Source organism: Centruroides sculpturatus, unplaced genomic scaffold (assembly GCF_000671375.1).
Source record: "Centruroides sculpturatus isolate CEXI.00-Female unplaced genomic scaffold, Cexi_2.0 scaffold1270, whole genome shotgun sequence".
Classification (NCBI taxonomy): domain Eukaryota; kingdom Metazoa; phylum Arthropoda; class Arachnida; order Scorpiones; family Buthidae; genus Centruroides; species Centruroides sculpturatus.
In genome coordinates, this window is record NW_019385410.1 from 45,249 (window position 1) to 67,705 (window position 22,457).

At 27.2% G+C, this 22,457-nt stretch overlaps 2 long non-coding RNA genes across 3 annotated transcripts in view; one reads left to right on the top strand and one right to left on the bottom strand.

Annotated features, from left to right (window-relative positions):
• Window positions 1-22,457, bottom strand: part of LOC111638662 — a 123,442-nt gene that overhangs the window by 43,670 nt on the left and 57,315 nt on the right. Inside the window, exon 1 of one of the 2 annotated variants that reach the window (XR_002758910.1) lies at window positions 15,012-15,175. The exons of the other annotated variant lie outside the window; for it this stretch is intronic. This is a non-coding gene — a long non-coding RNA (uncharacterized LOC111638662). Of the gene's footprint in view, window positions 1-15,011; window positions 15,176-22,457 lie in introns of those variants that run through there. 2 annotated transcript variants of the gene reach the window in all.
• LOC111638661 lies at window positions 15,839-16,413 on the top strand. Its single transcript, XR_002758909.1, has 3 exons — window positions 15,839-15,960; window positions 16,029-16,159; window positions 16,236-16,413. It is a non-coding gene; the product is annotated as an uncharacterized LOC111638661 (long non-coding RNA).

Genomic DNA, 22,457 nt, shown 5'->3' on the forward strand with positions numbered 1-22,457 from the left:
ACAATCAAATGAAAATGAAAGCAAACCACGCGTCATTAACCTCTTAGTGTATGAAGTACTGTACATATCCACTTCATGCAAAGAAATCAAGATCAAGTGGAAGAAATATGTTGGATCCCAATGGGAGCCGAATCTAAATTAAGCACTGAGAGATGTGGACGAATACTAAAGGACGAGCTTGGATAGGAACCGAACCCCATTCAGGATACGTTCAACTGTGAATGACTTCGGTTCTTATCCAGGATAAAACATAGTTTGCATCTCAACATCCCTATGCTCTCGTTTTAAATATAAAGAGATGTCATGCTTAATTAATCTATTAAGCAAAAAATTAATAAAATAATAAACAATCTTCTTATCTCTTGTTAGAACTTTTATAATAAATTTGCGAAATTAATAGAAAATATATAAGAAAAAATGATTACTCTCACACGAATCAATTTAGAAATAAGAAGAGAATCCCACATAGAAAAGCTATTTGCATCGAATTCAGTAGAAAGCAAACTTCCAACCACTATGACCAACACGATTATTTAATCTAACATTTCTCATTACAAAAGCCAAATCAAAGGTGAATTTAATTATAAACCCGTATAAAAGGATAAATATTAAACGAAAAGAGGGTAATACCCGCATAATCTGTAGAAAAGTTATTATAGAAACTTAGGAAGAAGGGGGGGAAAAGAAGTCATTCCGCCATGAGCAACACCTAGACAGGTGTAGTGGACAGGTGAAGCACGACTCTGCTGGAGGTAACAAGATTTCGTTCTTAGTGGATCTACTCACAGCTAGCTTTAAGTGATTAACCATAGATCTCGAACTCGGGGCTTATTTGTCTCCTTTTTTTTGCACAGATAACAAACATTGTGTCACCGAATGAAACCAATTACTTTTTAACTCGCCTATTTGACGTCACAAAAGGCGAAAAACGGGGATATTCCCACCCCCTTCCCTCATTGTCATGTTAATCGAGTTACTTAACTATTGATAAATCTTAATAGTGATTAATATCCCAAACTATACTAATTAAGATGTAATAGTGATTATGTAGGTTAAATGTTTTATAAATTTAAATTCGTATTAACGGACCTCTTAGGTATTATATCCATAACATAGATAATGCATTCTGCTAGTAGCCTATATTTCAAACTCTCAATTTGGATTAATGTTCGCAAATTTCAAATTATCTTTAACTGGGTTTTGATATAAGTCCATCGAGGATTAAATAAAGTTAATGAGGAGAATTCGACTCGATACTAATGTAAATCTGTTATTAATAACGTTGTTAAAAGGTTTAAATTGCTCGAATTTTAGGATTTGTTCCGGTTGATTTTTCTGCTTGGTTTCATTTACTGATTATTATATTAAAATTTCACTTGATTTATTTAATAATTCACTTTTAAATAAATTTATTAAGACTTTATTTACGTTAGTATAAGGAAAGAAATTTTTCTTCGGGTATATTTTATGGCTTTGTCATCAGATTATGTATACATTATGCAGAATTATTCAATAAATAGGGTAATTAAAGCATAATTATTTAATACTTTAATTAAGTTATCACTAAGACAATCCATTAATAAATAAATTATAGATATAATGTATAACCTAAATAGAGATTATCTTTCTATTAAAATAATATAGAAGTTGTATACGCACTTATGTAATATGTTCTCTTGTGTTGAACATAGTAAATTACATCTGGAGGAAATCATAGATAACACATATATAAATGATTTGATTTTTATTAAATATTCATTTTAATACGACTAAATTCATTTTTATTTGTCATTGTTCTCATAAATTCCACATTCAATAACGAGTATTATTAACTTAGGGATCCTTAATATTTATTGAGAGCAAAAGGGGATTAGCGTATAGATAAAACATAGTATGGAGCCACTAATCTAGACATTAAGATTTATGCTATAAAGAAAATTAACCTTATATTTACTACATTATAATGAATTTAACTAGAGTAGACAACGTGATTGGCGTAACAAGTAACGTAGTAACGTAGAGTAACAAGCGAGGGGGGCCTAGAAAGCGCGGGTGCTCTACTTTTCTAAATAAATCAAGAAAAAAATCAGCCTAACTATAGAGAGAAAATTTAAATATAATTAACTTACTTATATACACACATATATATACAATATCCGAGTGTTTACTCCATCCACAACACTAGTTACTTTGGATGAAGCGTAACAGCATACACGTTCTAATTCCTCTAATATCGTTTCTAGTTACGCTACAACACAATATAGACCTAAATTTAATATAAAATATTACAGATTTATAACATTTTCACAAATAATAAATACGAAGAATTAATTCCAAATTTATTCGTATTTTAACCGATAATATCAATATATAAATAAAGATAAATTAACTTCTATATCTGTAAATTGAACAGTTAAAATGCGAACATATAAATATACATTTAATTTTGTAAAAAAATAATTAAAGAATATTCTAAACTGTGTATTTTTTTGTTGGGAAAAATTACAGATCTGTGATCAACAAAAAGGAAAAAAAAAAGCAAGAATGCTGAATAAGTAAGGAATCCAATAAAGAAGTTTTTTTTTTTTTTAATCATTCTAACATCCGATTTAGTTTGAGAGGTTACATCCGGATCTGTAAAAGCATCGGAAGAAGAAGCAATTGACTTTAATGAGTACTCAACAAATTTTCCAAAGCACTACAAAGCATTTGTCGATCTTCATTTTCTCTACCTTCACTAACTGAAGAATAAGGGGAAGGAAGAAGGATGTTAGAGACAGAGACGTGACATTTGATCAAAATCAAAATATTACAAATTTGCTTGTAATATATCAAATAATTTCAAGTTCTGTTCTTCTAAAACTTAGCCAATTTTATAAAATTAAAGAGGAAAAAAAAGAATGTTTGCATAATTGTAAGATAATTTAACAAGAATAATTTACGATTATTTATTTATATTTTTTTGAATTTATACATGCAGATTTTTTTTTAATTTTAGACACTAAAGTATCCCCATACAACAATTTCCATTAAAATCCGACAGATAAATAATTACTTAGTTTTGAATTATTTACACGATTTTAATAATAAGTTATAAAAATAAAATTAATTATTTTGATATAAGATTTTAATTTTTATATAAATTTTCTCGTTGAAGATAGTCGAAAATGAATTGCTTTAACCTTAATATATTCAGTTAAAGTCATTGAGAAAGGTATCGAATCTATAGGGATTTATCCATTTGTAGAAGAGAAACTTTATTTATCAACGAAGTAAATGACAAAATCTTTTTACTTTATCACTCATTTCGAACTAAAAATGTTGATAAATTTAATTATCAACGTGATAATTTGATCGAAATCTATTAATTTCAAATAGGAAAAAAGAAGGATCCGGACAATAGAAAAATCTATATAAAAATTAAAGAGATGGATTTAAATATTAGAATTAATGGAAAATATAATTTAAAGATCATTAACTCGAACTTAATACTGTATTTGAACATACACCGTTGAGAACTTTGTTGAAAATTTCAACTTTTCAAAGTGCATAAAATCTCAGACTTTGGATGTACCAGACAATAACCAACGATTCAGTGGCTTCCAGTATGTTAAGAATTTCGTCATTAGTGTCACGTGACATTCCATCGACGACGAACTAAATTACCTGTCAATAACCGAACCCTGTTAAAGTAGAAGATGCAGTCGAGAGATGGAAGCAGAATAGATCTATGAAACAATATGGCGACTGCGGAAAATATTTAATATTTTTCTAGGCTACAAGCACTTCTAATACATTAATATATTTGACAGGATACATTATCAACTTATCTTTTGGCCCGTTATAAGATGAATAGACGAAAATTCAATACATTGTCGCATTTTAATAACCCTGGAAACGATAGAGAAGCTGTAAAAATGGTTTCTTGTAGTATAGAAAATAAATAAATAAAAGAATATTAGAAGAATAACATTAGATATTGAGAGGAATTACCGAAAAAATATACATACAGTTGCAAAATATGGATAAGTAATTGAGTAAAACTGCGAATATTTTTTTTTAAGATAAAGAAGATGAGTTAGGAAGTAGGAAAGAGAAGAAAAATCATTTTAAAAGTATTAAAACGTCAAAAAATATGTAAACACGATACTAGAATCGAATAAAATAATAGATAAATATGTGTAAAATAACAAATAAATTTTAGAATCAAATTTATCCGAATTGTAGGCCCGATACAAATTTACAAATATGATAAATGTAATACGGAAAATTTCATAAAAAAATGAGTTTATACACGTAAGAAAACTGATTAAGTTAAAGTGTAGAAGTGAGGGGAGGTAAAAGAAGAATGTTTTTATACATTATTTCCTTATGTATTTGCATTACATGCTTATAAAAATACAAATAGTTTCTACACGTTGTAAAGTTGCTTCTTACATCCCTTTACAATCTCTCGCGGGCATAATAAAAAATTACAAACAACTATATACTAAAATATTTTATTGTATTATTATAACCTGGAGAATAAGTTTGGGCGTATGGTACAATAAGGGTTTAATATTTTGTTATCTCTTAGAAAGAAATAGGATTCCGAACTGTTGAGTGTTACAAAAGTGGACGTGTACAGAGTCAGATGTCGTAAGGACAGAAAATCCCCGACAAGAAACACAAACAGAAAGAGTAAAACAAGACTAGAGTGGCCATCAGTCGAAAGAGATCAACTGGCTACAAGGACCAATGTTGACAGAACCAAACCACTCTATACAATCTACAGTTGGACATCTACTCGAATCAGCCAACACATTCTCGGTTTTGGTCGCAATCTTCTTCCCCTCTACCTTTTTAATCCTTTTTACTAAATTCCAATAGAATAAAGATTGACTCGAAATTCCTAATCGCATATAAATTCTATTTTTTATAAATATTTTATAAACTTTTTTTTTCCTAAAAGCCAGCCTAGCGCTATAGAGTTTTCCAGGCGCGATCCGGTCGTATATATATTCGCGCAAAAATCCAATATGGATACTGTTTCCTCCATCGAAATCACATAAGGAGTTAGACACGTTTCTAGCTTATATTAAAGAAAAATCTATACTCTCTAATAGTTAAATCTCGTAGAAAAACACACAAAATCACCCTTTAAAACTTAAAAAAAAACTTATCTTTAATATTAATAAATCATTGTTAGATTCGTACAGGATTTAAAAAAAAAATGTACAAAAACCTCGTAACATCATTAGCGTTACGATCATTTAGTATATGCGCGTAACTATAGTAACACGTATATTATTAGTAATGCTCGTATGTTGTCGTATTATAATTCCGTTTGTTGTTCCTCTACAGAATTAATCAAACCGCATTTATTATATATATATAAATGTATACATTATATAGAGTATCGTATAATCTTAATTTGTCTTATTTTCTCTCCAATGCATTATTTATGACATAGGGCCTACTTAAATATCTTGTTTTTATGCATGTAATTCTCAAATAGGCCTACTACCACATCTAAAAATGATTGATGTGTACTGTTATTCTCTCGTGAGATGAACGTTTCCAGCTATAATAACACAATATAATCTGTTAATATAAAATTTTACTATATTTTTTTTATATAAAATATGTCTTCTACCGCAGTAACACGCATTAATTATAGTAACTTTCGTGTAATGGATACTTCACTAACATAAGAGTAGCTTACATTCCACGCGTAAATTTATATATATATTTTATTAATTTATTAATCACATTAAGCCATTACACTGTAATGACTTGCATATTATTCTTCACAATTAAGTATATTAATTATAAAATATTATTTTTTTTTAATCGATTTTTTTAAAGAATTTATTACGTAGAAGCGCATCCGATTTTTGTAAAACTTGACAGCTTTATCATCGATTTGTTTCGAAATTTTCGAATAAAAGAGGAATTTATTTTAAAAATTTAAGCTTTTTAAGTTTAAAATATAATAAAATAAACACAATTTTGGTTTTACATAAAGAGAAATTCACAGAAGAATGAGAGAAGTAGCAAGATCTCTCTCTTCATTCGAGTGAATATAGATCTTTGCATTCGACGGTCCTTATTTTCATCAAGAATCCTTTAAGCATCAACCAAAGCCGAGAAAATTTGTTTTGTTTATTTGAAGTTGACTTTAATGATCTCTTTTAAAGAAAATTTAATTTAAAATCACACGAATACTTCAAAAGATTTTATAAAAACGCATAATAGCTTACATTAAAACCGAGCGACATCAGATCTCGCCTCCTTTTTACAAATAATTTATTTACATAGAATTTAATTATTATTATAGAGTGTTATAAATTGAAGAAATTCGAGAAAATTTTATGTATTTTTTTAATATTTATTTATGAATTTTCTATTCTATTATTATTATTATTATTATATATAACGAAATTTATGAGAATAATAAGGACGAGCGTGAAGTTAAATATGTCACGAAACGGAAAGAGCCACGAAGTTATTAACTGGATGAACAGAAACAAATAGTAAAGGTGAAGTTAATACGAGTCAAATTTGTAAAGATGAATGAAAGGAGAAATTGTAAAGCTACATGAATGCCAAGTGAAATTATAAAGCTGTTGGGGAGATCTTGAGGAAATTTTGAAGTTGAGGAGACTGTAAAGGAATATTATCAAAAGGTATATTCAGATTCATTCAGCTTGAAGTGAATCTTAAGAAAGACAACAAAAATATCTTCCAAAAATACAGAAAAATATTAAAAATATCGACAAAGAATGAAAGTATAAATTAAACCATTTGCATAAAGTATTATACAATATTTTACTGTAAAATTATATATTAAAATTGATTAACCTGTGTTAATGTACTAAAGCACTTCAGGATTGTATAAAGAGTTATACATTAAAATAGATTAAAATTAATCTATTTTAATGTACAATTTAAAANAACTTATTGTTAAGCTTATGTTTAAGATATGAGATATAACATTGCATATTAATGTAAAGAGTAAATTTTCCTACAATACTTTCAGTCTTTTTGCGGAAAAAATAGCATAAAATATTTTTAAAAACATAAAAATTATGTAGCTGTGAAATCAATTTATATAGAAGAGTTAAGAGTTGAATTGAGTGAAAAGACATCTTACAATTATAAAATGACATTATTCAATTTTTGTTAGTTTAATCAACAAGCTTTAAAATCAATCAGAGGCAAAATATAAATTATCCTACAGAATTCTCATTGGTAAACGTTCAAACATTTCATAATTACCGACAAAATTACATTTTCCATGACTTTGTGACACACAGACCAGTAAGTAGAGAAGATTCGCATTGATTTAAAATGAATATCCAAGGGAATGAATGCTAATGTAAATTCAAATATCTGAAAACTCTGCTTCAATTGAGATGACTCTTAACAGAATGAAAATATATTAATATATACCGCCTATCTTTACAGATATTTCATATCTGCACCAATCAGGCTATCGAGGATCACATGGTCACATTGATTCCAATTTATTGCACAAGACAATTTAAATCCGAAATTAGACCCATTTCTGTTTAGAAAGTTTGTTAATAATTTCATTTTAGCTTTGATTAATTACTGTTTTGATTCAATTAACAGAATTTAACTGAATTTCTTCACCTTTTTTTTTTCTAATTTCTCTTCCTCACATTTATCAGAAGTTCGTGAAATTTTGGAAAACTTCTTATAAAAAATATTAAAGAATTCATTTTCTTCTGTTGTAAATTCAAATTTATAAAAAAAATTTAATTATTTATAATTAAAATGATAAAATAATAATTTTTTTTAAAGTTGCAATTATTATTAATTAAAAAAAATTTAATTCGCTGTAATAAAATCAGCAAATAAAAATAAAATTTAATAATAAAAATTATGTAAATAATATAAAACTTTATCAAAATATTATATCTGTTGAGATTATAAATGTGTTTACATGATTTTATTAAGTGAAATTTATGTTTATAACTCTCTCTTCATTTTTATTCAACGTTAATTTGTTTTAATAAAAATCTATTTAATTTTATTCTAAAATAAATAAAAACGAAGAAATTATTTTAATTTATTCCTTAAAACATTAATATTACTTTTCTTAAAAATCCTACTTAGCGTGTATATATAATTCTAGCATACATTAAGCTCGACACATAGAAACTTGAGGAGCATTTACTTTCATATCTAGTAGCTTCATCATATATTTACTAGCACAGCAAACTCTTTACAAATCTCTCAATTAAGCATTCAATATATCCAACTTCATCAGTAAAACAGAGCAATCTAAAAACCATCAATTATTAAGAATCGAAGAAAGAGAAGAAGAAGAAGAGGAAGAGGAGGAGGAGGAGGGAAAAAATACATCACATTAACCTAAAAGAAGTATAAGGCAACATTCATTTTCCAAAAGAATTGTATTTTTTAAGTCCAGTAACTCATATCGACTAGTCGAGTTGATACGCACTCTTCCGAATACCTCCTGCTGATGAAATTTTTATTTCTATATCAAGAACGATCGCCCGAAGCAATGTTTTTCGATGTTAGCTATTCCTCGGTATATTTACCAGGCACATCTACTTTATTAACTTTCCACGAGTGCAACACAACACTTCATGTTAGAATACTTTACCAGATAGACCTAAGTCCTATTGTAAGTCACAATTCCGCGTGTTGTGAGAAAGCCAAAAGGTGTTAGTAGTGGTGCACATGACGGAGTTCTTTGCAAGCCAGGATAGACGACCGACTTAAATCACAAGCAGCATCAGCATCGATGCTGGCACCGTCAAATAACGTTAGGAAGCTGATGCTTCCGCTAAACCCACCTGGTTCCTCCAAGCATATTATTATTTACAACTGGAAGCTGGGGCAGATGGTCTATGTCAGGCAAGATGTTGGATAGAGGCTGTTCTCTCATTTCTTCTTTTTTTTCCCTCTTCTTTTTTGGGGGAGTCAACACTCAGAAATGGTCGTGATGTTGAAATATAAATTGACTACATTTTGAATGAGATTTATACTGCAAGAAGCATAAATCTTTTGCATTTTTCTATGATTTACAATTCAAAAATGTGATTTTTATGAAATGTATATTAATATTTTCTACGTTTTTTAAAGCAATATATCCGGCTTTTTTATGTATACGACTGGAATTTTTTTTTATATTTTTTCGTACGAGTCAATCTTAATTTTATGAGGATAACTTAATTCTATCTTATTAAATAAAATTCGAGAGTAGAATGCGAATGAAAAGATACATTCGCTTCATGTTTTTCGTTGCCGATTTAGTCTTAAAACACTAAAAAAATCGCTCAAAAATCGCTCCAAATCTTAATAAATTCCTATATTAGAATTATTTTAACAGGATTTACACCGAAATATATATATATAAAGGCATTTAAAATTTTCTGATAGTTTAATAAAATTTTAATCTAAACTCTTGATTTCACTCGATTGCGCTTCGTTTCCTATTTTGGGAGTATAAATCATCTAGCACAAGCTGTACAGTACATGCTCCTGTTGCAACGTAACGTTTTCCGAGAATCATTCTAGGGTAAATACAAAATAATGAAATTAGAATAATATTAATTTAGTTGTCGGTTGCATGATTATAATCCATAGAATTCCATGATATATGTTTACAGAGTTGTCGAAAAAATTTGAAGCTTAATATCGCTTGTTCTACATGACCCATGCCCTAAAGGTAATTTACAACTTTCACGAATCTGCTGACCGACCAAAATGTCGTAAAGTGTTGAAGAGTGCCTTAAATTTTCATTCCAGAACCGAATTTCTTTTTATTTTTTGGATCTGGTTGAATTTAATTTATCAATTTATCATCGACAAAAGTAAAATAAGAAGACGATGGGTCGGATCTTTACCTTTTTTTCTTACCATAAGCCGAATACGATATGAAGCTCAAGAGGTAAGCTTTTATAGGTATAGACCCAATTCCTAACAGATGATCGTTGAAGAATTTTTAAAACCCTTTCTATCAAAGTGAGATCAGTGAAACGAAATATTCCCAATTGCACAAGAGGTACACCTACCTTTTCCGGATTTGTTCCGGTTGTTAGTCTAACCGTCTTTTTTCAAAATACACGACCATCAGACTCTTTCAAATGGAAATGATGCTTTCTGCAATACAGTGTAACTCCAAGAAGAAGATATACAGAAGCACTTTGCTTTGCTGATACGGTACTTACAAACTGACGTTTTTTGAAAGGAGGAAACCCGCTCACGATTGATTGCTTAACTTAAAATATATCTAAGAACAAAAAAAACGGTCTGGGTCCATTTGTTTCTCTTCTATTTTCGAAAAATTGTCTTGACTTTAACAGTAATGATAAGTCTATTGTCCGTTTTATTACGGATTGTAGTAAAGACTCATGGTCTATGTGTTTATAATAGTTTATTATCGAAAAAAAAAATTGAAGTTTTTCGAGTTATTACCTGAAGCAAATATCATTTAAGCTTTATTATTGTTATTTCTTTTATATAAAAACTAAACTTTCATAGGATTGTAGATTTTAAAATATGTTTCTTTTACTTAATTCGATGAGACAGAAATGTTATCTATTTATGAATTTATTCTATTGATTCCTGGTAAAATTTAAAGCTTAAGGCTCTTTCATCCTGTTATTCTTATTGGTTCCTCTAGTTGCTAGGAGACAATATTCTTTGTTAAGAGATTTAAAACATCCTTTGGTTTAGTCACCTTTATTGGCTCTAGAAATACAGCGTGACTCTTGGATTGAACAATTTAAATTTCATACCATCTGAAAAATCAATATTTCACAATTCGTATATTTCGCATTTATGCTTTATATATTGGTGTATCTATTTCATTTTCTTTATATTTAAAGATTAAAATAATCCCCAAAACGAATCTTGTAGTCTAATATTTAATAATTNTTTACCTTTCAGTTGTTACTTAAGAAATTAAAATATTTTCTTATAAGTAAATCATTAACAGATGCTGCTGCGAAATAAGATCCACACTTAAAGCAGATCAAACTTTGACAGTTTTCTTAATAGAATTCGTTTCTTCTCAAAACACGTCAATTTGAATCCTTAATTCTTTTGTTATCTGACACAGATTTAATTCTTCAATGACAGTAATTAACTAAATAGAACACTAATTGGCAATAGAAGTGGTCAATACAGAAAAAAAAGATTCTTCAGACCTTTTTTTTCACTTAAGGCAATAACATTTACTCTCCATTATTATTATTTTTTTTTTATAAATTATTTTTACACTTTTATAAATATAAATATAATTAACTCTTCTGTATTCTAATAACAGATTTTACTCTCCCAGTTTCTTCTTTCTCTATCGAATTATGTTTAAAATTCGAGTCCAATCTTTGTCATAATTAAAATAAATCGAATCTTAATTATAAAATTAAAGAGTAAATTATAGTTTTTAAACCATTGTCTTTTATATTATTTAAGTTTTTAAGGCGTAAATATCTTCGATAGGTAAATGGATGAATAGAGATGATGTTTAACTGCGCTATATATAAATGATATTTAACTGTGTTACTGATACGGATATCAGATTTAATAGCTGTGAGAATGATATTTAATATTAGGTATCAAATTATAGGGATATTAGCGAAGTAGGCCTATCAAAAAGTATTGATATAATCTATATTGATTACGCTGCAAGTGTGATGGAAACTTATCTGATTGCATTTTATTTATTTAATATCATTTTAATCTTGTTGATTTCGCATTATTTTGATTCGAACTTACTTGATATCTTACTTACACTATAGAGAGAGAGAGAGAAAAAAAAATGGAAGATATTGGATGAAGACAGCACAAGACAGGATGAATAGAAGAAGATGAGAAAAGCCTACATCAAAAAATGATATATGGAAGTGGAGAGAAGAAGAAGGAAGGAGACGAGTAAGAAGAAAAGTGCTCGATAGGTTTTCTTATTAATTTCATATCATTCTGGAGTCAATTTTTAAATTATTTTATACTAAGATCAGGAATAGACCGCATCTAAATCTATAGGAGGTTTCAAAAATGATTCAATATTCAATTACAAAAGAGCTTATGACGAGAATCTAATTAAGTCGTCCTTTAATTTTATAAGGAAATCTTTGCAAATCTTTTCCTTTAACAATTAAACGAATTACTGTACAAAGAGTATTGAAAAGTTAAATTTAGATATATTTTACTTTAAAAAATTAACAAACTCACTAAACGTAGTGAAGGGACTAAATCTAGAAAATAGGAAATTACAGCAATTAGGATTTAATCAGAAAGTGAATAGAACGAAATCTGTAATAGAATTCTTCAGACATAGTTAATGGTATCTTTGGAATGAATTCTTTTTTCGACCAAAATTAAATGACAATGATATAATTAAAAATGATTCTGACAAAATCTTCACTTTACTCGGCTTACATCGAATCTTCTCCGCCATTATTCTATTAAATTCTTGAAATTTAGTTACAGTAGTCTCAATTTTATTTTATTTTTTTTTCTCCTTTAAATGAATGTTTCACTTCTAATACTTCTTTATTACTGTTTAATTAACTTAATATAATTATTGTTCAGTTGTTATGCTTAGTTTGCGGGTAGAGTGTTGGAAATCTCAAAATAAATCTTTTACCAGTAGTTAAGAAATTTTAAGAAAAGTTTAAGAAATTAACTATAGAGAAAGAGTAAACAACTTTAATTACAGAAAGAGTGAATATTAAATTACTAGTAAAGAAGTTACTTAGTTAATCAACAATTCTTATGGATGCGAAAATCTTAAAAATTTATCGAGTTAATACAGAAAAATTTGATATTTTGTTATAAAATAACGTATATAAATAAATATTAATATTCTTAATATGGAGAGAAAATGTTATAAGAATGTTTACCATCTGCAATAAGAGGAGTTCGTCTTAATCAATAACTTCTATAATTATCTTAAACCAGGGAGGTTAAGCTTCTTGCACTCTCTCAAAAATGATACAATCTGTGGATCTCTAATTATTATTTAAATGCTTTCAAATGAAATAAAATAATCGTAATAATTTGCATTTGTAGTTATTGCCGTCAAGCTATTTGTTAAAATGATTTAACCATGTTTTGTCACGCCTCTCTGAAACTGCTTACTGCCTCAGCCTTAAACACTATGGTCGAAAGTACACATAGAACTAATGGGCTTTTGTTTCTGCTTTGGGGATTGCACAAGAAGAAACGGATCAATTTCTATTTACAAAAAGGAAAAAAAAGGGGACATAACGGTCAATATAGTGAGATAACAAATCGAGAATTAAATAACTATTAAGCAATAAAACCAGAATTATTACATTGTCTTCTATCTACCACTGGAATTTATATCAACCATCTCTTATTATTAACAAACATTTAGACGTAAGATACGAATTTGCTTATAAAATTCTTATAAAAAAGTAATAAACAAACATATTTTTACATATATAAATGTTTTTATTATAGAACATTTCAATGTTTTTTAGATGGACATCAATTAAATTGATATGATTAGATGACACAAATGAAAAATTTTCGTCATTATCTAATAAACCTCTGGGAAATAATTAATGTAATGGAAACAACGTTAAGAAAGAAGGGAAAAAAAGATACTATATTGAAAAAATTTTCATTAACAAAATTAGAGAAAGGTAGAAAATCTATCACGTAACATATAATTTACCAATATATATATAAATCTTCAAATAATTAATAAAAAGACAAAAGATATATTATTAAAGAAGCCATTTTAAAAAGAAATTATATATATATAATTTGTAAAAGAATAAATATTGCAAACGTTATGCTCGGACTCGAGAAATTTATACACGAATAAAGTTGGATAGCAAGCATGCACGATTACAGAATATTTTGCTAGGGATGCAGAGTTTGATTTGCTGTCTTGTGCATATTTCACGCTTTCCAGTCAGCAAAATCGTAAAATATATGTTTTGCAAGTAGAGAATCATCAAATGCATTATCGGAGATGTTGCATGCGCGGTTGTAGCTTATTAAAGATACAGGGAAGGATTTTATTACGGTTTAAGATGCAAAATTGCTCTTTTCATAGATGCGGTTGATGGTATTGGTACAAAGTTATGAAATATTGTGAAAGATGCAAAGATGGTAACTTACTGAGCGTTTACAATTCCATGTAAACTCGCACATACACATATAAATGTATATTTATATACAGTATATCGATTGTACAAGAAGTGTCGTGTTAAAGTATGTAAAATTGAATGTAAAATATTGTCGAATGTGTTTTAAGTAATTTAATTTGTTAAAATTATGCTAAGTACCGGGTTTTTCGTTAAAACAATTAAATATTAATGCAATTTAAGAGTAGTTTTTTTAAATATATATATATATATATATTTTTTTTTTTCTTTTACTTCTTAAGAAGCGATGCGTGTTAAAATATTTTTGAGAATTAAAATGAATTTTTCGAATTAATTGAGTGATGAAAAAAGTAGATTTATAAGGAAAAATCTATCTGTACTCTTTTTAGAAGGAAAGCGGAAAGTGCAATGTAAAAAGCAGAGTATAAGAAGAATGTAAACACTTACCTGGATGATGAATCTTGCATTTCTCGAACAATTTCAGCGAGAATAGTTATAGAGAAATGGAGAAACTCGGTTTCTAATAATTAAACCAATGTTAACGTAAGGTATCCTGTTAACTGGAATCACACAGGCGGAAGGAAGAACCTCCTCAACAGGTGATCAATAACGAACCTTCTACTGATGCGTGGCCTGATTAACGTGTTCTGCCAGATATTAACTACATGCATGATTACTCAGTCATCGCATAAACATCAACCGTCTTAATGTCACTAAAATGACGTCAGCGGCAGACGTTCGAATTATCAGAAAAGCGAACAAGTTTACAAAGCGCTCGGTACTTGTTGCTGCCGAAGCAACACGTAGCGCAGCAACACGTAGTCACACACGCTACAGGTTCTTGCAAAGAGGAAAAAAGAAGAGATGGAAAGACAAAACACTTACCTATCGAGTGCCATCGTCGAGGGTCATCTCGGCCTTTGCTCGACTTCTTTGTAGCAAGGGTTTCACCATCTTTCTAGTGTACCAGTCGACGCCAGCTTGTCCATTGATCGGTAGACAGATGGCGCATGGCACACGCCAAGTATGCGGCCAGCGCGATGACAGGGACATAATGAGACGCCCTTGCGCCGCGCAGATCCCGCTTTGGTAAATATGCGCAATATAAGGGTAGAGTGATAGAGAAAAATGGAGATCGCTCCGATCTGTCTTTGTAATGCGGGACTGGCACATTGTTTGATAGAGGTGAAACAGGTGCTTACATTCCACTATTTTTAATCATTATTAACTATCAACATGCAGCATTAATGTAATGATTTTCGGATAAAATTAACGACTTTCTTTTTATAATTTTACTTATATTTAAAAAAAAAACTGGCCTGCGACTCGTCGTTCCGAGCTGATAAATCAAAGCATAGCGCCATATTGAATACTATATAAAATTTTAACATACCTACAATATTTTATGTACCGTACTGTACTTCGCTGGAGAAATGTTATATACTAGAACTATAGATTAAAGTTATTAAAGCATAAAAAAAAACTATATATAATTATAAAGTTATTCGTGCAAGAATGTATTAATTACGTAAATCAATATAGATAGTAAGGAATTAATTAATATTAATAAGGTCAGAAAACTGAGTTTATTCAATTGACTAATAAGCAATCGAAGATGGCAGAATTAAAATTTTTGGAGTAAATCTTTCTTACTTCAAATTCAAATATTATACAACATTCAAATTAAATTTTTTACAGAATATATTTAATATTATCCAAATCATATTCCATCAGATGCATTAGAAAATGGTATTAAAAATGGACAATATTATCATGGCATTTTAAAAGTAAATAAAAATAATCCACAAGAAGAAGCATTTATTATATCATCAAAGTATGTATACATTTTCAAAATACTTTTTACATTTAATAAATTGAAATAATCATTCTGGGAATTTTTAGATTTGGTGGAGATATTTTTATTTCTGGCATGAGATATCGAAATAGAGCAATTCATGGCGATGATGTCGTTGTTAAATTATTTGAAAAAGATAAATGGATTTCCAGAACTCCTGAGCATCAATGTTACATTGGTAACAAGATTTTGAATTAATTTTAAATGTTATGCAATTAGTAAAACTTATAACTTTCAGTTAAATTATTTTTTAGATGATAAAGTAGATAGTGATAAAATAGAAAGAATTCCAACAGGAGAAGTGGTAGGAATCCTTCAAAGACATTGGAGGGATTATGTAGCTTGTTTTCCAGAAAATGGGGTAAGTAAATAATAAAATTGATAGCTTGAGTTATAGTTGTCACTTTTATCAGTGCAGAAGGGCAAGTCCACTGTCAGTAAGGGATATACCATTATATTATTATGCTAGATGGAGATTGTGATTAACAGGATCTTTGATTGACAGTTGTAAATGTTTTTATTAAGTTGAAAGATTTGATATAACAATTACAATAATGAATGAACAATTATTTATTGTGACAGCATCAAAATGCTGGGCTGCAAACTTTTAATCATATTTTTAATTTATTTAAACTTTAAAATATATGCTCTCCACCTCAAATTAGTAGTGACTTGCCCTGTACATCATATTTTTCCTTTAACAAGAGTTATGCTGGTCATCTATCTAATGCCTTTCTGGGGAAAATTTTTAAATTGAAATAACGTGACTTCTGGGTCTCATCTTTCATCTATCTAACTCTGTTCTCGAGATTAAGGAAAGACATATGGACAGACAGCAATGGGAATTTATAGGTCTACAATTTTTTCAAATTGCAGCCTAACAAATTTTATTTTATTTTTTGAGAGATGAAATATGATATTTAAAATTTACTTATAAAAATTCTTTGTATTATTATAAAATTTATAATGTTAGATATTGAAATTTCAGAACTAATCAAAACTTTTTTGTTTAAAATTTTATTCAAATGAATAAATCATAAATCTTAAATGAATCAGTATCATATCATACAGTAAACATTCTTCTAATTCAGTCTCTTCCAATTTATACTTTACATAACTTTGAAAAGATTGTCCAAGTTATGGAATTTTTTCAAAAAATTGTACAATAATTTAAAATTTCTTGACAATAGAAAAATTATAATTATAACAAAACTATAATTAACAAGTATTTTCGATATCCAGAAGTCAGCAATACCATGTATTACTGTCAGTAAGTTACTAAAGACTGTACATTACTGTATACTGTACTGTCATGAAATTTTTTGAACTCATTTTCTNGTTGCGCCTCTTCTGAGCGACGTTAAAAAAATGAAACACTGTTTCTTTCACTTGTGAGAATTCCGTGCTTTAGACGATGGATTTACCTGATGTTATTGAGTAAAAATAGAAGTGGATAGTGCAACTTTTTAGGGTTTTTTCGGGATTTATACATCCAGATAATTTAACCTTTGTAAAAATTATTATTATTATATATAAATTTTCTTTTCAATTATGCCAATCTTTAAAACCACTCCTTCCATCTACTTTACTTTGTTTTCTCTTATTATTCGAAATACAAAAGATAGTATAAATTGCATTTTTCTTTTTTTTTGTATATTATATATTTTTTTCTCTTACATCAAATATATTCAATATTCTTACAGTAGACTATTTTTAAGAATATATATACATATCTTTTATTTTTAAAAAGAAAATATTGAATATATATATATATCCATAGAAATAGAAATGTAAAACAAATATATGATAATATAAACAGATCCATAAACTAGAAGTCTGGTAACATAATAAAATTAAGTAGAAATTTATAATTAAAAATCAAATCTTTCCCGAATACAATTATGAAAAAAAACATAAAATTTAACGAATTTTTAATGAAAAAATCCTGTTTTTTGTAAGCTAAAAATAAAAAAAAAGAAATGCGGTGGAAAGTTTTAAACTGTTTTCTGATGTGCCTGTGATAAGAGTAAAAGAATCTTCAGTATCTTAGCGGTTAATCTTCAGAATGCACTGGACATATCACAAGACTAAGTTTAATGCCAGATCAATTGATTGGCTTGACTGTCAAGTGGCATCAGGTGATTCAAGTGACCGAAAGAGATCAAAGGTGCTCTTAACTTCGTTCCAATCCCTCATAATAATCATGTAAAGCTTTTACTCTACTTTCCAACTTAAATCTTAATTAAACATGAATTAAAAATTACGATAACTAAATATAATTTATAAAGATAAATAAATGAAAAGGAAACTAGATGAAAGATAATATTTAATTAAATAGCGATGAAATTAACATTTATATAAATATTTAAAAGGTTTATATCTCTTTCATTAATGCATTTGTTAACAGTGCTATTTTATTTAAATTTTCAATGCTTCATTTTTATTTACCTTTTCTAAAGTTAGATTATCTTAGATAATAAATACAATGTATAAATATTATCTATGTAAATTTATTTCGGTTAATGATTAGAATTTATCAGTTAATAAATCCAATCTTAAATATTCCATATGTTTAGTATGCGTTAGTTATTAGTCATAGGCTATAAGGAAGGTGATAGGATTAATTCTAAATCTCTTAAAATTCTAAATATGATTAATTATCATATAGGTAATACTGTATTTACAGTGAATTTTTACTTCAATTTTTCTCATTATTAAAACACAGTCTGGCTTAAAAGTTAGTTAACTGCGCTTTTTTTATGTTTCACATACATTTGTGGTTATGAATTTGTAATTTTTAATTAGAACTTAATTAAAGATTTACGGAAAATTATATAATTAAGTAGTTAAATATTTGAATAAGGAAGAGACTGTGGTTAACTGACTTTTGGACCACCCTATAAATTTAACTGAAAAATGCTCGTTTCTTTATGGAAATTTACTTTTTTTTGCATGATTCTATGAAAGTAAAACGATTAAAATAAAATCAAAATAAATTAATTTTAATTAATCGAAATAGTAATAATTTTAATAGAAATTAATATAATAGATTTAATTTAAATAATATTCGATTTAAATTAAGTGTTATTAATAAATGAATAAAGTAAATCTACATTGAGTTATGCCTACTAAAGAAGTGAGTAACTTAATTATATATAAACTATATTAACTCGATTTATTCCTTAAAAGCAATTTTTAATATCGAGTAATTAAAAATATAAAATATTAGAAAATTAAATTAAATTATTAAATATTTTAAATTATGTTATTTTAATTTTTTTTTTTCAAAATTTTGTACGAAAAGTCTATAATATTTTGTTATATTTGTCACACGTTATAAGTACAGAAGTCTTAATAAAATGTGAAAAAATATAATTCTAATTATCTAGATCTTCTCAAAATTAAATTTATTATTTAAAGAAACGTGGCCTTTATAACACACAACTTAAAATATAAATCTAGATGAGAGACCTTACATTTATCAGCTTTATATCTAATTTGTTCTAATTAATTATGATAATTTAATACACTATTCAACTCTAATGGAAGTTACATTTAACTCTCTGTTATTTTTAGATTATTTTCTGATATATGATGAGCATGAATTGAGATTTATTCGTTTAATAAAGCAATATTTATCCTTTTAAATATTGAAGCTTATACAATAGATAAAGGTCATAACATTTAGATAAAGAATTTCACAATCTTTATATATAATTAAAAATTAATATTAACAATGCTCTACAGCAGGCTCTTTTATAGAATTTAATGCAATTTCTACATAACTGAAATAAGGCCCTACAACATATTTAAAAGAGAATTTAGTAGTTTTATTAGAAAATCGTAACGTATTTTAAAAGGAAATATATTTCAAATCGAAAATATAAGTTTATTAAATATTTTATAATTTAAATTAATTAATTTTTGAGAAGAAGAAGTAAAGAAAAAATAAGGAAGAAATAATTTTGAGTGAGAACTTTAATCATTTCTTCTTGTGGGAATTAGATTCTAACTTTGATGTTCAATATAATTAACTTGTTAAATTATCTCAGTGATTTTTATTTATTTATAACATTAATAAATGATTTTATTTCCAATATTTACGAATTGAAAGATATCTTAAAATCTTAATAAAAATGAATTAAGTGATTTAATGTAGCGTTAACGTTACAAAAGCGTGAAATGTGAAATTTCCACAAACTCTTTTTGTCTAAAAGAAAAAGAAAAGAATGAAAAAAAAATTTTGTTTTCATTAAATATTTATTACTATTTTTCTTAATTAAATTTCACTTTAAAATTTGCTTAATTCGAAATACTAAATAATTGATTTTTCGAAAATTTTATTAATTTAAACGCCCGAAAATATCTATAATATATTACATGCGGCCTAAATATATGAAACAGGTTTATACATAATATTTATAAAATTTGATTATCTTTTTTTAAATTAAAAAAATTATATAAACAAATTCCACTTTTTAATCTAGATCTTATATATTTTGAATAGAAAACTTCATTAAACTAATAATGTTCTTGAAGAAACTTAGCTGAATATAGACTTAATTATTAATAAGGGGTGGATCAAAAGTCAGTTAACCGATATATATATTAAAGTGAACGGTTAAAAATCTCTTTGGGGCTTCTAAACAGCTGTTTTTTTCTTTTTTGATCGAAATCGTAATCGTAAACTGATTAATGATCAAAATCTCGGTTTTATATTACTTATTAGTCGAAATATTTGATCTCAAAAGCGTTAATTGATCAAAATCTTTGAATTGAAAGTCGATAATTGATCAGAATGTTGATCTTAATTAGCGATCAAGACATTAATTCGAAAAAAAATACTTATCGATCAAAAAACCTTTGATCTTAAGATTGTTAATTGATCAAAATTTTAATTTCAAAATAATTATTAAGCAAAAATATTCGTCTTAAAATTTAGTTTATAATCAGGAAATTCTATATTTAATCTGGGAGAGAGAGAAAAAAAAAGAGAGAGAATTCAATCACGCAAAATTCTCTTATAGAAGAGAAAATGATTAAAGAAAGAGTTAAATAATATCAAAGTAAATTTAAATTCAACTTAAAAATAATTAGGCCTGAAAAATTTATGAGAATGACGAATAAATAGCAGTTTGAAGGAATTTTTTAAACGGTTGCTAGATCTTTTACTAAATGGATAAAATGGATATGTGATGTTGCACGGAACAAATGGATAGGCTCTAATCTTACATCTAAATCGGATTCNATGACAAAATCGGTCCTCTTCTCTGTATATATCCTGTCCAAGTATACATTTAACGAATTTATTGGATTTTTAATGCCATTTTACACATAAATTACATAGATCTTATATATTTTGAATAGAAAACTTCATTAAACTAATAATGTTCTTGAAGAAACTTAGCTGAATATAGACTTAATTATTAATAAGGGGTGGATCAAAAGTCAGTTAACCGATATATATATTAAAGTGAACGGTTAAAAATCTCTTTGGGGCTTCTAAACAGCTGTTTTTTTCTTTTTTGATCGAAATCGTAATCGTAAACTGATTAATGATCAAAATCTCGGTTTTATATTACTTATTAGTCGAAATATTTGATCTCAAAAGCGTTAATTGATCAAAATCTTTGAATTGAAAGTCGATAATTGATCAGAATGTTGATCTTAATTAGCGATCAAGACATTAATTCGAAAAAAAATACTTATCGATCAAAAAACCTTTGATCTTAAGATTGTTAATTGATCAAAATTTCAATTTCAAAATAATTATTAAGCAAAAATATTCGTCTTAAAATTTAGTTTATAATCAGGAAATTCTATATTTAATCTGGGAGAGAGAGAAAAAAAAAGAGAGAGAATTCAATCACGCAAAATTCTCTTATAGAAGAGAAAATGATTAAAGAAAGAGTTAAATAATATCAAAGTAAATTTAAATTCAACTTAAAAATAATTAGGCCTGAAAAATTTATGAGAATGACGAATAAATAGCAGTTTGAAGGAATTTTTTAAACGGTTGCTAGATCTTTTACTAAATGGATAAAATGGATATGTGATGTTGCACGGAACAAATGGATAGGCTCTAATCTTACATCTAAATCGGATTCAAAAAATAAGAATTTCTTCCTTTTCTCTAACAGATTTTCTTCAAAAAAAAAAAAACTCATCAAAATTTATTAAGAACTTATATACAAAAACACTCAATAAGTAATTATAATTATAATTTAACGATAATCTTACTTAAAATAAAACATTTAAAAGGGATTATCTCTATTGAAAGTTATATATTTATTTGCTTTAATATTTAATATTTACTTATAAAAAAAATAAATAATTTTTTTTTTCTAGAATAAGAAATATTATTTTTATAAAATAATTCTCTCAGGATCTTCATGTTTCTTTTTGAAAATTAATAAATGTATTTTTATATATTAGTGTTTTGAATAATTTATTTATTTTTAATATATATATATATA